The sequence below is a fragment of the Phyllobates terribilis genome, unplaced genomic scaffold (assembly GCF_046119375.1).
Source record: "Phyllobates terribilis strain yellow unplaced genomic scaffold, ASM4611937v1 Scaffold_13__5_contigs__length_258822181, whole genome shotgun sequence".
NCBI lineage: Eukaryota > Metazoa > Chordata > Amphibia > Anura > Dendrobatidae > Phyllobates > Phyllobates terribilis.
In genome coordinates, this window is record NW_027362773.1 from 90,014,177 (window position 1) to 90,031,134 (window position 16,958).

Below are 16,958 nucleotides of genomic sequence, written 5' to 3' on the forward strand. Positions count from 1 at the left end.
TTCTGCATCTACCTCTGAAAAAATATTGGGCTTGTAGCTGTGTGTGGGACTTGTTCTATTAATCCATCTATTCAGACCTCCATCAGGTTGCAAACTGAATAAAAAATTTTTCTGCATCTACCTCTGAAAAAATATTTGGGCTTCTAGCTGTGTGTGGGACTTGTTCTATTAGTCCATCTATACTGACCTCCATCAGGTTGCAAATTGAATATAATTTTTTTCTGCATCTAACCCAGCCAATAGTTTTGGCCTAATACCACAGTTTGGCCACTCAGCTCTGCTCGGTTCCCATCCATTGTTTTTTTGTGCAAACAACTCCAGAGTTGTGAATTAGTTAACCACCAAAATGAGTGGAAAAAGGCCTGCTGCTGGTGGAAAGGGGAATAGGCGTGTTGGGAAGGGGAAAAAAGGTTGTGTCCGTGGGGTAGGTGTTAAAGCAACAGTAACATCTGCAGAAGAAAGACCATCTTCCAGCCAAACTAAAATGTCTACTTCTTTTAGCGGACAATGTGATAAGATCCCTTTCTTACGGCCACGCCAATCGCTACAAATTCCAGATGAGGCACAAAAACAGCAGGTGCTTCAACGGATATCAAGTGCTCCTTTAAGTGGGCTCTCCTCCACATCAACTTCAACATCACAAATACTCCAGTCCTCAAAGGTGTCACCCCAATCGCACTTGCTTCCTCACAGCTCCCAAATCTCCAGCTGCCCGTCTGAGTATGAGGTAGAACAGATGGTTGAGTCTGCAGAGCTGTTTACTCATACTATAGCCTGGGAATCAGAGGTCGACTCCAGCGCTTCTGTGAATCCAGACGAGGAAATGATCTGCACTGATGCCCAGAATCTTTATGAGTCAGATCCAGGACCAGACGCAGAAGGTTCTGACCATAATGTAGACCCTCATTCCCAAACTGTAACTCCTGTTGGTGGAGACAATGAGGAAGACGATGATAAGACTCAAATACCTGATTGGAGCGACAACTTTAGTTTTTTGTCAGGGCAGGAACAGGTTGGCTCTGAGGACGACGGGTGTGATAACGCACAGGGTGATGATGATGAGGTTGGAGATCCCACTTACTGTCAACCCACAGTCAGCCAAGAGATGAGGTCAGCAGAGGAGGTGGAGGAAGATGCTAGTGACGACGAGGTCAGGTTGCGCCTTCCTGGACAGAGATGTAGTACTGGAAGCACGTCAACAACTGCATCCTCAAACACAACTCTGCCTCTCACCACAAGTCGTGGTGGCTCTTCAGGTCGCATGGGTGCTAAGCCTTGCATAGCCTGGGCATTTTTTCAGATCGATAAAGATGACCCAACTCGTGTTATCTGTAACATTTGTCAGCAAAAGCTAAGTAGAGGCCAAAAAATACATAGTTTGAGTACTTCATGCATGAACCGGCACATGGACATGAAGCATAAGTTGCAGTGGGAAGCTCAGTGTGCTACAATGCGGCCTAGCCGGCCGGGCCAATCACCGTCTGCCATATCTTGTGCATCCGCGGCCTCTTCATCCTCTGTGACTGGGGGGACAGCAGTCACACCTGTTTTGGGGCGCAGACCTGCCACCTCTTTACCCGCAACAGCCAGCGTGATTGGCAGGTCATCATTTTCTTTGGAGGTGGTAACACCAGCTGGTGTTGAGCGCTGTCCGACATCGATAGCACCACCTTTGGATCAAGGCAACCTAACATGTCCGCCTGCATCTTCCTCACAGACCGGCAGTTTGCCGGGGACACCCTTATCAACCCCGTCTAAGCACAATAGCCAGCCCTCGGTCCCTCAGATGTGGACAAGTAAAAGACCATTTCCTCCTAGCCATGAGAAAGCTAAGAGGTTGAATTTCACCATCTGCAAGCTCTTGGCTACAGAAATGCTGCCTTTCCGCCTGGTGGACACAGAGGATTTTCGAGACCTTATGTCCGTCGCAGTGCCCCAGTACCAGATGCCCAGTCGGCACTACTTCTCAAAGAAAGGTGTGCCTGCGCTCCACCAGCATGTCGCACACAACATCACCGCTTCTTTGAGAAACTCTGTGTGTGACAGGGTGCATTTCACCACAGACACTTGGACGAGTAGGCATGGACAGGGGCGTTACATGTCGCTGACTGGGCACTGGGTAACTATGGTGACAGCAGGACAAGGGGCTGCTGTCCAAGTCTTGCCGTCCCCACGAGTTGTGCGTCAATCCTCTTTATGTCAAAGTTCCTCCACTGCTTCTGCCTCCTCAACCTCCTCTCGGTCTTCCACCTGCACCCAAAGCCTGTCTGGTCATGCCACAAGCTTTCTAACTGCGCAGAAGGGATCCTGCACACCTCCTTACTATGCTGGCAGTAGGGCTCAACGTCATCAGGCGGTTTTTAAATTGAAATGTCTGGGAAATGTGAGTCACACAGCTGAGGAGTTGTGGTCAGCTCTGGAGAACCAATTTCATGAATGGTTGTCTCCACTGGACCTGAAACCAGGGAAGGCCGTGTGCGACAATGCTGCAAACCTGGGTGCGGCCCTTCGCCGGGGCAATGTCACACACGTGCCTTGTATGGCTCACGTGTTGAACCTGGTTGTCCAGCAATTTTTAGCCCACTATCCCAGACTAGATGGCCTTCTGCAGAGGGCCGGTCGCTGTGTGCTCACTTCCGCCGTTCGCATCCCGCAGCTCAGCGACTTACATCTCTACAGAAGTCGTTGGGCCTGCCACTTCACCGGCTAAAATACGATGTGCCTACCCGGTGGAATTCAACTCTGCACATGTTGCAGCGACTGTGGCAGCACCGACAAGCCCTGGTGCAATACGTTCTGACGTATAGCCTGGGCCAACGAGATCCAGAGGTGGGGCAAATCACGCTGGAGGAGTGGTCTCAGATCAGGGACCTATGCACCCTTCTGCACAGTTTTGAAATGGCGACGAAGATGTTTAGTGCTGACGATGCCATTATCAGCATGACTATTCCGGTGATTTACATGCTGGAGCACATGTTAAACAGAATTCGGAGTCAGGTGGTGGCACAAGAGGAGGTGGAGGAAGTAGAGGAGGAGGAGTTGTATGCGGAAGGGCTAACATCTGCAAGGTCCAGACGGTCGGCAGCACCAAGGCGGCAGGCATGTGAGGGTGGGGGAGATGGTTTTACCAGGGCGCATGGTAGCAGCCAAACTAGTGAGGAAGGTGCAGGAGCCCAGGAAGAAGTGGAGGACGAACTGATGGAAGACTCATCAGATGAGGGAGACCTTGATCACATTTCTGTTGTGCGAGGTTGGGGGGAGAGGACAGAGGAAGGAAGCATGATTGTTACCTCGCCACCAACACAACAGGGACTTGGTGCTCCTGGATGCGCAACACACATGAGTGCCTTCTTGCTGCACTACCTGCAACATGACCCTCGAATTGTGAGAATTAGAAATAATCCTGACTACTGGGTTGCCACACTGTTAGATCCCCGGTACAAAAGTAAATTTGCAGAAATTATTCCTGCCATAGAAAGGGATGCACGCATGCAGGAGTATCAGCAGAGACTGTTGCAGAATCTTACATGTGCTTTTCCACAAAATACCAGTGGTGCACGTAGTGAATCTCACAGTTCCAACTTGCCAACCGTGGGACCGTCAAGTGTTCAGCACTCAAACCGTAACAGAACCACAGTATCTGCTGGTAACATCAATTTTGCGGAATCATTTCACCACTTTTTTAGCCCATCCTTTGCAAGGCCACAGGAGACAAGAAGTCTGACACATAGTCAACGCCTAGAGACGATGGTACAGGAGTATCTCCAAGTAAACATTGAAGCCATGACTGTGTCACTGGACCCTTGCTCTTTTTGGGCTTCCAATCTGGATAAATGGCCGGAGCTAGCCACTTACGCCTTGGAGATCTTGTCATGCCCCGCAGCCAGCGTTCTGTCTGAACGTGTGTTCAGCGCTGCTGGTGGTGTGCTGACAGATAAGCGCACGCGGCTCTCCACTGATAATGTAGACAGACTCACGTTCATAAAGATGAACAAATCATGGATCCGAAATGACTTTTCTACCCCTGTGTCATCCTGGGGAGAGTAAAAGCTTGATGATTGGTTAAAATCACCCTACCAACCGTTTTAAGCTTTCAAATTACTAATCATGTTTATCTGTATCTTGGCTGGAAAATAATTTGGGCTTTGTAGCAGTGTGCAGCACTGATTCTATTAGGCCATCTATAATAAGCTCCACCAGATTTAAAATTACTAATCATGTTTATCTGTATCTTGACTGGAAAATAATTTGGGCTTTGTAGCAGTGTGCAGCACTGATCCTATTAGGCCATCTATACTAAAGCTTCACCAGATTTAAAATTAATAATAATTTTTAGCTGCATCTAGCCCGGAAAATAATTTTGGGGCTCCGAGATGCGCAAGACACATAAGTGCCTTCTTGCTGCACTACCTGCAGCATGACCCTCATATTGTCAGAATTCGAAGTAATCATGACTACTGGGTTGCCACACTCTTAGATCCCCCAAACTTTTCGATCAACCTTTTCATTTTAATAAAGACCAAAAAAATGGTCATTTTTGAAATTATAAGCATTAGCAGGTTGTTAGAAACTGAAATCAAACAGTTTTCAACTCAAAACTTTATTCTAGGTGATGTTACATTTTCACATAGGACCCCTTGTTCGAAAGGAGCTTCTGAACTCTCTCGTCCATTGAATTTGTCAGGTTTTGGATGGTTTCTGCTTCAATTGTTTTGCATGAGGACAGAATACCCTCCCAGAGCTGTTGCTTAGATGTGAACTGCCTCCCGCCATCATAGACACTCCTTTTAATGATGCTCCAAAGGTTCTGAATGGAGTAGAGGTCAGGGGAGCATGGGGGTCACACCATAAGTTTGTCCCCTTTTATGCCCATATCAGCCAGAGATGCAGATGTTTTATGTGCAGCATGAGATGGTGCATTATCATGCAAAAAAATGATCTTGCTGTGAAATACACGGTTCTTCTTCTTGAACCATGGCAGGAAGTGCTGTTTGAGAAAATCCACATACATTATGGAGTTCATCTTTAGCGCCTTCAGGGATCCTAAAGGGTCCGACAATCTCTCTCCCCATGATTCCAGCCCAAAACATTACTTCACCTCCTCCTTGTTGGCGCTGTAGCCGTGTTTGCGTGGGGTGTCCATCAACCAGCCATCCTCCACTCCATCCATCTGGACCATTGAGCGCTGCACGGCACTCATCCGTGAACAAAACAGTTTTGAAATCAGTCTTCATGTAATGTTTGGCCCACTGGAGCCGTTTCTGCTTGTGTGAAGTGGATAGAGGAGGTCGACAGGATGGCGTATGCACAGCTGTAAACCTCTGAAGGACCCTGCATCTTGTTGTTCGGGGGACGTTGGAGGCACCAGCAGCTTCAAAAACTTGTCTGCTGCTATGACAAGGCATTTTTGCCGCTGCTCTTTCAACCTGACGTAATTGCCTGTAGGAAAGAGTCCTCAATTTGCCCTTATCAGCACGCACACGTGTGTACTGTGAATCAGCTACATACTTCTTGATTGCCAAGACACTTCATCCTGATCATCGCACAATGTTGATTGTAGTCATGCCTTGACCTAAACACTCCACAATTTGTTGCTTCTCAGCAGCCGACACATCCTTTTTCTTTCCCATTTTGGCAGAAAATGTAGGCTGCTTAATAATGTGAGACAGCCTTCTTAAGTAGTCTTGCCTTTCATTGGACACACCTGCCAAACTAATTAGCACAGGTGTCTGCAATTGCTTACAGTGATATAAAGAGCCCTGACACACATCACCATCAATGAGTTTAACTGACAAACAAACAAATTCTTCCCTTTTCACTCCTAAACACTTTTTGCATAATAATTTGGAACACAGTGTACATGTGCTTTTCCACAAAACACCAGTGGTTCACGTAGTGAATCTTACAGTTCTAACTTGCCAACCGTGGTCTGTATGGAGTTGTTCAATAAAGGGCCCAAAATTAAGATAACATAGATGAGAGAAGTCTCTATGAATAGGAATTCCTAAGTATTTGAAACCCTGTGAGGGCCAGGCAAAGGGAAAGTTGGACTGGATGGAATCCTATATGGATTTGGGGAGGGAGACATCGAGGGCCTCAGACTTCGCTGCATTGATTTTAAAATTTGACCATGTAACAAAGTGATCTATTTCAGCCATAACAGCATGGATGGATATATGTGATTGAGTGATATATACTAGGACATCATCAGCAAATAGAAAGCACTTGTACTCGGTGCCTCCCACCTCAATCCACCTAATATTGGGGTTATGGCGAATTGATGAGAGCAGGTGCTCCGTCACTAGGATGTATAAGAGAGGGGACAGAGAACATCCCTGCCTTGTCCCATTGGTGATTGTGAAAGGTGATGAAAATGTTCTGACGCGCCCCCCTCTCCCAATACTGGTGCCTGTCCGCTGGTGGGTCGAGCGAGCCCCCCTGTGGTGGAGGCAGCTCTAAGCTTTTTAATTTAAATTGTCTCTCTAATTTGAATGAATACACTTTAAATCCATTTACAAGGATCTATTGGAGGGCAAGTCTCATGCCAGCAGCCGCGGTAATTCCAGCTCCAGTAGCGTCCACTAAAGCTGCTGCAGTTAAAAAGCTTTTATAAGGATCGAGCTCGGCTGTCCACCGCAAGGCATCCTACTGCCAGTCCCAGCCCCTATGCCTTGGGGTGCCTCCTGATGCTCTTCACTAAGTATCCCATGGTCCCGAAGCATTTCCTTTGAAAAAATTAAGTGTCTAAACTACAGGTGGTGCAGCTTGCTTAACAGCCGGGATAATCCGCTGACTAGCAGACACTGCTACTAGGCACAAAGTATTTCCTGGGCTAGATGCAGTTAAAAATTTGTAATTAGATACTCTCGTTGGATGCTGAGAAAGCATTCCATAGAGTCTCCTGGCACGCCATATATGATTCTCTTAAAAAGCTTGGGGTAGGGGTCTAGGGGACCCTTTTATAGCCAAAATCACGGCCCTGTATCGCAATACGTCACCTAGGCTGAAGATAAATGGAACTGTAGCACCCTGAGGGCTCGGTTGCTACAGACGTATTGCACCTCACCCAGAGGTGTGATATCTCACTCTCAGGTAAGGATGGAGTGTGGATCAGGACCCGACACCTGCATGCATTACACCACATTGCCGTGGGGCAGGGCGACCAATATGCCCCTGAGATGGGCACGACAGTCCCTGTCCCTGGCTGGAGTGGGGGGAGGGAACACTGAGGAAGGGGAACCCTGTAGTGCAGGAGCAGGGAGGAAGCAGTTCCTGGGTGCATTGAGAAGGGAGTATAAAAGGTGGGCACCATCTTAGTTCAGTGCAGAGAAGTCTGAGCAGAAGTGGCAGGGAGCAGGGGCTCTGCATGAGCTCTGCTCCGGAGGCGGGCCTAGTAACAGAGGCCCAGGCCTGGAAGAGGGAGAAGGAACGAAGAGGAGCGGAGAAGGCTCCAGGAACGAGGAATGAAGGGATCCCAGGGGTGCGGACGGGCGAGTCGCCACCGCACGCCCGAATCCACCTGCGTGGAGGGGTCAGGCCAAAGGGGGAGACCGGTCCCCGAACTAGTGGAGGCAGGAAACGACCCTCAGCTAGAAACCGGAGGCTCTGACATTTTATGTGGCGCAGCCCCTCGCTACACCCGCTAGGAAGGCACCACATAGGGTCAGGGAAACTGGCGCCAAGTTTACCAAGAGGAGGCCCGAGGCAGCCGGACAGAAGTGTTGGTAAGAAAGGCCAGACAAAGGACACACAAAGGGGGTCCTGTGAAGTGCTCCAAAGTTATCTGGGAGTTGTCTGAGCCCCTCACCTGGTGAGCACAGTACGACGTGGGCAGCCGTTACCTGCAGACGTGGTCTGGATAATAAGAACTGTGAGTAAAGGCCCTGAACTGCATCACTGACTCCGTGTCGTTACTGCTGCTGCCCTGCACCATCACCCCCATCCTCCGCATACACTACCCTGAGGCTATACTCCTCCCGTGGGGAGTTATGCTACGCTCTGCTGCACCCACAACACCAGCCTCAGCGGTCTGCCCTGTAGCGGCGGTTCACTCTGACCGCAATCCACGGGTGGCGTAGTCGGACATTTAAACATCAAAACCACATAAATAGTTCCGCCACTGGTTTGACCGCCCTGAGCCACGGAACCGGGTCGCCGCCACGAAGACTACAACCACCAGCATCCACCAAAAAGGGTCCGGCTCCGGGTGTCCCAAGGCCCAGGGGGTGCGTCAGAACATTTTCATCACCTTTCACAATCACCAATGGGACAAGGCAGTGATGTCCTCTGTCCCCTCTCTTATACATCCTAGTGACGGAGCACCTGCTCTCATCAATTCGCCATAACCCCAATATTAGGTGGATTGAGGTGGGAGGCACCGAGTACAAGTGCTCTCTATTTGCTGATGATGTCCTAGTATATATCACTCAATCACATATATCCATCCATGCTGTTATGGCTGAAATAGATCACTTTGTTACATGGTCAAATTTTAAAATCAATGCAGCGAAGTCTGAGGCCCTCGATGTCTCCCTCCCCAAATCCATATAGGATTCCATCCAGTCCAACTTTCCCTTTGCCTGGCCCTCACAGGGTATCAAATACTTAGGAATTCCTATTCATAGAGACCTCTCCCATCTATGTTATCTTAATTTTGGGCCCTTTATTGAACAACTCCATACAGACCACGGTTGGCAAGTTAGAACTGTAAGATTCACTACGTGAACCACTGGTGTTTTGTGGAAAAGCACATGTACACTGCGTTCCAAATTATTATGCAAAAAGTGTTTAGGAGTGATAAGGGAAGAATTTGTTTGTTTGTCAGTTAAACTCATTGATGGTGATGTGTGTCAGGGCTCTTTATATCACTGTAAGCAATTGCAGACACCTGTGCTAATTAGTTTGGCAGGTGTGTCCAATGAAAGGCAAGACTACTTAAGAAGGCTCTCTCACATTATTAAGCAGCCTACATTTTCTGCCAAAATGGGAAAGAAAAAGGATGTGTCGGCTGCTGAGAAGCAACAAATTGTGGAGTGTTTAGGTCAAGGCATGACTACAATCAACATTGTGCGATGATCAGGATGAAGTGTCTTGGCAATCAAGAAGTATGTAGCTGATTCACAGTACACACGTGTGAGTGCTGATAAGGGCAAATTGAGGACTCTTTCCTACAGGCAATTACGTCAGGTTGAAAGAGCAGCGGCAAAAAAGCCTTGTCATAGCAGCAGACAAGTTTTTGAAGCTGCTTGTGCCTCCAACGTCCCCGAACAACAAGATGCAGGGTCCTTCAGAGGTTTGCAGCTGTGCATGCGCCATCCTGTCGACCTCCTCTATCCACTTCACACAAGCAGAAACGGCTCCAGTGGGCCAAACATTACATGAAGACTGATTTCAAAACTGTTTTGTTCACGGATGAGTGCCGTGCAGCGCTCGATGGTCCAGATGGATGGAGTGGAGGATGGCTGGTTGATGGACACCCCACGCAAACACGGCTACAGCGCCAACAAGGAGGAGGTGGAGTAATGTTTTGGGCTGGAATCATGGGGAGAGAGATTGTCGGCCCCTTTAGGATCCCTGAAGGCGCTAAAGATGAACTCCATAATGTATGTGGATTTTCTCAAACAGCACTTCCTGCCATGGTTCAAGAAGAAGAACCGTGTATTTCACAGCAAGATCATTTTTCTGCATGATAATGCACCATCTCATGCTGCACATAAAACATCTGCATCTCTGGCTGATATGGGCATAAAAGGGGACAAACTTATGGTGTGACCCCCATGCTCCCCTGGCCTCTACCCCATTCAGAACCTTTGGAGCATCATTAAAAGGAGTGTCTGTGATGGCGGGAGGCAGTTCACATCTAAGCAACAGCTCTGGGAGGGTATTCTGTCCTCATGCAAAACAATTGAAGCAGAAACCATCCAAAACCTGACAAATTCAATGGACGAGAGAGTTCAGAAGCTCCTTTCGAACAAGGGGTCCTATGTGAAAATGTAACATCACCTAGAATAAAGTTTTGAGTTGAAAACTGTTTGATTTCAGTTTCTAACAACCTGCTAATGCTTATAATTTCAAAAATGACCATTTTTTTGGTCTTTATTAAAATGAAAAGGTTGATCGAAAAGTTTGGGGGATCTAAGAGTGTGGCAACCCAGTAGTCATGATTACTTCGAATTCTGACAATATGAGGGTCATGCTGCAGGTAGTGCAGCAAGAAGGCACTTATGTGCCTTGCGCATCTCGGAGCCCCAAAATTATTTTCCGGGCTAGATGCAGCTAAAAATTATTTTTAATTTTAAATCTGGTGAAGCTTTAGTATAGATGGCCTAATAGGATCAGTGCTGCACACTGCTACAAAGCCCAAATTATTTTCCAGTCAAGATACAGATAAACATGATTAGTAATTTGAAAGCTTAAAACGGTTGGTAGGGTGATTTTAACCAATCATCAAGCTTTTACTCTCCCCAGGATGACACAGGGGTAGAAAAGTCGTTTCGGATCCATGATTTGTTCATCTTTATGAACGTGAGTCTGTCTACATTATCAGTGGAGAGCCGCGTGCGCTTATCTGTCAGCACACCACCAGCAGCGCTGAACACACGTTCAGACAGAACGCTGGCTGCGGGGCATGACAAGATCTCCAAGGCGTAAGTGGCTAGCTCCGGCCATTTATCCAGATTGGAAGCCCAAAAAGAGCAAGGGTCCAGTGACACAGTCGTGGCTTCAATGTTTACTTGGAGATACTCCTGTACCATCGTCTCTAGGCGTTGACTATGTGTCAGACTTCTTGTCTCCTGTGGCCTTGCAAAGGATGGGCTAAAAAAGTGGTGAAATGATTCCGCAAAATTGATGTTACCAGCAGATACTGTGGTTCTGTTACGGTTTGAGTGCTGAAGACTTGACGGTCCCACGGTTGGCAAGTTGGAACTGTGAGATTCACTACGTGCACCACTGGTATTTTGTGGAAAAGCACATGTAAGATTCTGCAACAGTCTCTGCTGATACTCCTGCATGCGTGCATCCCTTTCTATGGCAGGAATAATTTCTGCAAATTTACTTTTGTACCGGGGATCTAACAGTGTGGCAACCCAGTAGTCAGGATTATTTCTAATTCTCACAATTCGAGGGTCATGTTGCAGGTAGTGCAGCAAGAAGGCACTCATGTGTGTTGCGCATCCAGGAGCACCAAGTCCCTGTTGTGTTGGTGGCGAGGTAACAATCATGCTTCCTTCCTCTGTCCTCTCCCCCCAACCTCGCACAACAGAAATGTGATCAAGGTCTCCCTCATCTGATGAGTCTTCCATCAGTTCGTCCTCCACTTCTTCCTGGGCTCCTGCACCTTCCTCACTAGTTTGGCTGCTACCATGCGCCCTGGTAAAACCATCTCCCCCACCCTCACATGCCTGCCGCCTTGGTGCTGCCGACCGTCTGGACCTTGCAGATGTTAGCCCTTCCGCATACAACTCCTCCTCCTCTACTTCCTCCACCTCCTCTTGTGCCACCACCTGACTCCGAATTCTGTTTAACATGTGCTCCAGCATGTAAATCACCGGAATAGTCATGCTGATAATGGCATCGTCAGCACTAAACATCTTCGTCGCCATTTCAAAACTGTGCAGAAGGGTGCATAGGTCCCTGATCTGAGACCACTCCTCCAGCGTGATTTGCCCCACCTCTGAATCTCGTTGGCCCAGGCTATACGTCAGAACGTATTGCACCAGGGCTTGTCGGTGCTGCCACAGTCGCTGCAACATGTGCAGAGTTGAATTCCACCGGGTAGGCACATCGCATTTTAGCCGGTGAAGTGGCAGGCCCAACGACTTCTGTAGAGATGTAAGTCGCTGAGCTGCGGGATGCGAACGGCAGAAGTGAGCACACAGCGACCGTGCCCTCTGCAGAAGGCCATCTAGTCTGGGATAGTGGGCTAAAAATTGCTGGACAACCAGGTTCAACACGTGAGCCATACAAGGCACGTGTGTGACATTGCCCCGGCGAAGGGCCGCACCCAGGTTTGCAGCATTGTCGCACACGGCCTTCCCTGGTTTCAGGTCCAGTGGAGACAACCATTCATGAAATTGGTTCTCCAGAGCTGACCACAACTCCTCAGCTGTGTGACTCACATTTCCCAGACATTTCAATGTAAAAACCGCCTGATGACGTTGAGCCCTACTGCCAGCATAGTAAGGAGGTGTGCAGGATCCCTTCTGCGCAGTTAGAAAGCTTGTGGCATGACCAGACAGGCTTTGGGTGCAGGTGGAAGACCGAGAGGAGGTTGAGGAGGCAGAAGCAGTGGAGGAATTTTGACATAAAGAGGATTGACGCACAACTCGTGGGGACGGCAAGACTTGGACAGCAGCCCCTTGTCCTGCTGTCACCATAGTTACCCAGTGCCCAGTCAGCGACATGTAACGCCCCTGTCCATGCCTACTCGTCCAAGTGTCTGTGGTGAAATGCACCCTGTCACACACAGAGTTTCTCAAAGAAGCGGTGATGTTATGTGCGACATGCTGGTGGAGCGCAGGCACACCTTTCTTTGAGAAGTAGTGCCGACTGGGCATCTGGTACTGGGGCACTGCGACGGACATAAGGTCTCGAAAATCCTCTGTGTCCACCAGGCGGAAAGGCAGCATTTCTGTAGCCAAGAGCTTGCAGATGGTGAAATTCAACCTCTTAGCTTTCTCATGGCTAGGAGGAAATGGTCTTTTACTTGTCCACATCTGAGGGACCGAGGGCTGGCTATTGTGCTTAGACGGGGTTGATAAGTGTGTCCCCGGCAAACTGCCGGTCTGTGAGGAAGATGCAGGCGGACATGTTAGGTTGCCTTGATCCAAAGGTGGTGCTATCGATGTCGGACAGCGCTCAACACCAGCTGGTGTTACCACCTCCAAAGAAAATGATGACCTGCCAATCACGCTGGCTGTTGCGGGTAAAGAGGTGGCAGGTCTGCGCCCCAAAACAGGTGTGACTGCTGTCCCCCCAGTCACAGAGGATGAAGAGGCCGCGGATGCACAAGATATGGCAGACGGTGGTTGGCCCGGCCGGCTAGGCCGCATTGTAGCACACTGAGCTTCCCACTGCAACTTATGCTTCATGTCCATGTGCCGGTTCATGCATGAAGTACTCAAACTATGTATTTTTTGGCCTCTACTTAGCTTTTGCTGACAAATGTTACAGATAACACGAGTTGGGTCATCTTTATCGATCTGAAAAAATGCCCAGGCTATGCAAGGCTTAGCACCCATGCGACCTGAAGAGCCACCACGACTTGTGGTGAGAGGCAGAGTTGTGTTTGAGGATGCAGTTGTTGACGTGCTTCCAGTACTACGTCTCTGTCCAGGAAGGCGCAACCTGACCTCGTCGTCACTAGCATCTTCCTCCACCTCCTCTGCTGACCTCATCTCTTGGCTGACTGTGGGTTGACAGTAAGTGGGATCTCCGACCTCATCATCATCACCCTGTGCGTTATCACACCCGTCGTCCTCAGAGCCAACCTGTTCCTGCCCTGACAAAAAACTAAAGTTGTCGCTCCAATCAGGTATTTGAGTCTTATCATCGTCTTCCTCATTGTCTCCACCAACAGGAGTTACAGTTTGGGAATGAGGGTCTACATTATGGTCAGAACCTTCTGCGTCTGGTCCTGGATCCGACTCATAAAGATTCTGGGCATCAGTGCAGATCATTTCCTCGTCTGGATTCACAGAAGCGCTGGAGTCGACCTCTGATTCCCAGGCTATAGTATGAGTAAACAGCTCTGCAGACTCAACCTTCTGTTCTACCTCATACTCAGACGGGCAGCTGGAGATTTGGGAGCTGTGAGGAAGCAAGTGCGATTTGGGTGACACCTTTGAGGACTGGAGTATTTGTGATGTTGAAGTTGATGTGGAGGAGAGCCCACTTAAAGGAGCACTTGATATCCGTTGAAGCACCTGCTGTTTTTGTGCCTCATCTGGAATTTGTAGCGATTGGCGTGGCCGTAAGAAAGGGATCTTATCACATTGTCCGCTAACAGAAGTAGACATTTTAGTTTGGCTGGAAGATGGTCTTTCTTCTGCAGATGTTACTGTTGCTTTAACAGCTACCCCACGGACACAACCTTTTTTCCCCTTCCCAACACGCCTATTCCCCTTTCCACCAGCAGCAGGCCTTTTTCCACTCATTTTGGTGGTTAACTAATTCACAACTCTGGAGTTGTTTGCACAAAAAAACAATGGATGTTAACCGAGCAGAGCTGAGTGGCCAAACTGTGGTATTAGGCCAAAACTATTGGCTGGGTTAGATGCAGAAAAAAATTATTTTGAATTTGCAACCTGATGGAGGTCAGTATAGATGGACTAATACAACAAGTCCCACACACAGCTAGAAGCCCAAATATTTTTTCAGAGGTACTGTAGATGCAGATAAAAATTAGTTTTAATTTGCAACCTGATGGAGGTCAGTATAGATGGACTAATAGAGAAAGTCCGACACACTACTAGAAGGCCAAATATTTTTTCAGAGGTAGATACAGAAAAAAATATATTCAGTTTGCAACCTGATGGAGGTCAGTATAGATGGACTAATACAACAAGTCCCACACACAGCTAGAAGCCCAAATATTTTTTCAGAGGTACTGTAGATGCAGATAAAAATTAGTTTTAATTTGCAACCTGATGGAGGTCAGTATAGATGGACTAATAGAGAAAGTCCGACACACTACTAGAAGGCCAAATATTTTTTCAGAGCTAGATGCAGAAAAAAATGATATTCAGTTTGCAACCTGATGGAGGTCAGTATAGATGGATTAATAGAACAAGACCCACACACAGCTAGAAGCCCAATATTTTTTCAGAGGTAGATGCAGAAAAAAATATATTCAGTTTGCAACCTGATGGAGGTCAGTATAGATGGACTAATACAACAAGTCCCACACACAGCTAGAAGCCCAATATTTTTTCAGAGGTAGATGCAGAAAAAAATATATTCAGTTTGCAACCTGATGGAGGTCAGTATAGATGGACTAATACAACAAGTCCCACACACAGCTAGAAGCCCAAATATTTTTTCAGAGGTACTGTAGATGCAGATAAAAATTATTTTTAATTTGTAACCTGATGGAGGTCAGTATAGATGGACTAATAGAGAAAGTCCGACACACTACTAGAAGGCCAAATATTTTTTCAGAGGTAGATGCAGAAAAAAATATATTCAGTTTGCAACCTGATGGAGGTCAGTATAGATGGACTAATACAACAAGTCCCACACACAGCTAGAAGCCCAAATATTTTTTCAGAGGTACTATAGATGCAGATAAAAATTATTTTTAATTTGCAACCTGATGGAGGTCAGTATAGATGGACTAATAGAGAAAGTCCGACACACTACTAGAAGGCCAAATATTTTTTCAGAGGTAGATGCAGAAAAAAATATATTCAGTTTGCAACCTGATGGAGGTCAGTATAGATGGACTAATACAACAAGTCCCACACACAGCTAGAAGCCCAAATATTTTTTCAGAGGTACTGTAGATGCAGATAAAAATTAGTTTTAATTTGCAACCTGATGGAGGTCAGTATAGATGGACTAATAGAGAAAGTCCGACACACTACTAGAAGGCCAAATATTTTTTCAGAGGTAGATGCAGAAAAAAATGATATTCAGTTTGCAACCTGATGGAGGTCAGTATAGATGGATTAATAGAACAAGACCCACACACAGCTAGAAGCCCAATATTTTTTCAGAGGTAGATGCAGGAAAAAAATATATTCAGTTTGCAACCTGATGGAGGTCAGTATAGATGGACTAATACAACAAGTCCCACACACAGCTAGAAGCCCAAATATTTTTTCAGAGGTACTGTAGATGCAGATAAAAATTAGTTTTAATTTGCAACCTGGTGGAGGTCAGTATAGATGGACTAATAGAATGATGCTATGCCCAAAAGATTTTACTTCACTAGGTGCAGTAAAAAAATTGGTATTCTATACACAGGTGGTATATCTTGCAACACAGATAGGCTACTCCACTGACTAACACACTCTGCAATAGGCCAAAAAGGATTAGCTTTGCTAGATTCAGCCAAATGCTGTGAAAAAAACTTGCACAGCACTGGCACAGACCTGCCTGGCAAAAACTGATAGGAACTGATGTAACCTAGTCCTGAAAAGGACTCCAATTACAATTAGTCTTTACTCCCACAACCTATCTATTTAAGAGCACAGACCTCCCTGATAAAAGTCGTAGGAAATGCTGTAACCTAGTCCTTAAAAGGACTGCAATCACAACTATTCCCTACTCCCAAGCTATCTGTATATTTGTGCGAAAATTGGCTTGAAATTAACAAGGTATAGCGCACACAGCAACAGCGGTGCCGTCTAACACGCAGCTGCAGCAGTGAGAAAATGGTGGCGACGGGGAAAATGGCTTGGTCTTATAGGGCAAGGACATGTGACATACACTGCCAATGACATATGCCCTTGCTTGTGTGAAAAAAAGCACTTCGCTCCGTGTGTGCGCTGCTGATAGGCTGACAGATTGCACCTCCCCACTGCAAATGCGGGAAAGAGAAAAAAAAATGGAGATCTTCATTGTTCCTGCAGAGATCCATCCCCTGCCCCTCCCCCCACCCCGCTGTACACTCAAACTGCGTATTAACATTAATTTTCATCATTACTGAGAAAAAATCCAGTTATGATTTTGGTGCACGAACAGTTATCGAACATAACCTCGAACAGCCGAATTTTTCTCAAATTGTTCGTGTTCGCCGAACGGCTCGAACACCGCCCAAAACAGCTCGAATTTGAGATTGGCGAACAGTTCGAATAGAACAACGCTCATCTCTAGTAACGACACGGAGTCAGTGATGCAGTCCAGGGCCTTTACTCACAGTTCTTATTATCCAGACCACGTCTGCAGGTAACGGCTGCCCACGTCGTACTGTGCTCACCAGGTGAGGGGCTCCGACAACTCCCAGATAACTTTGT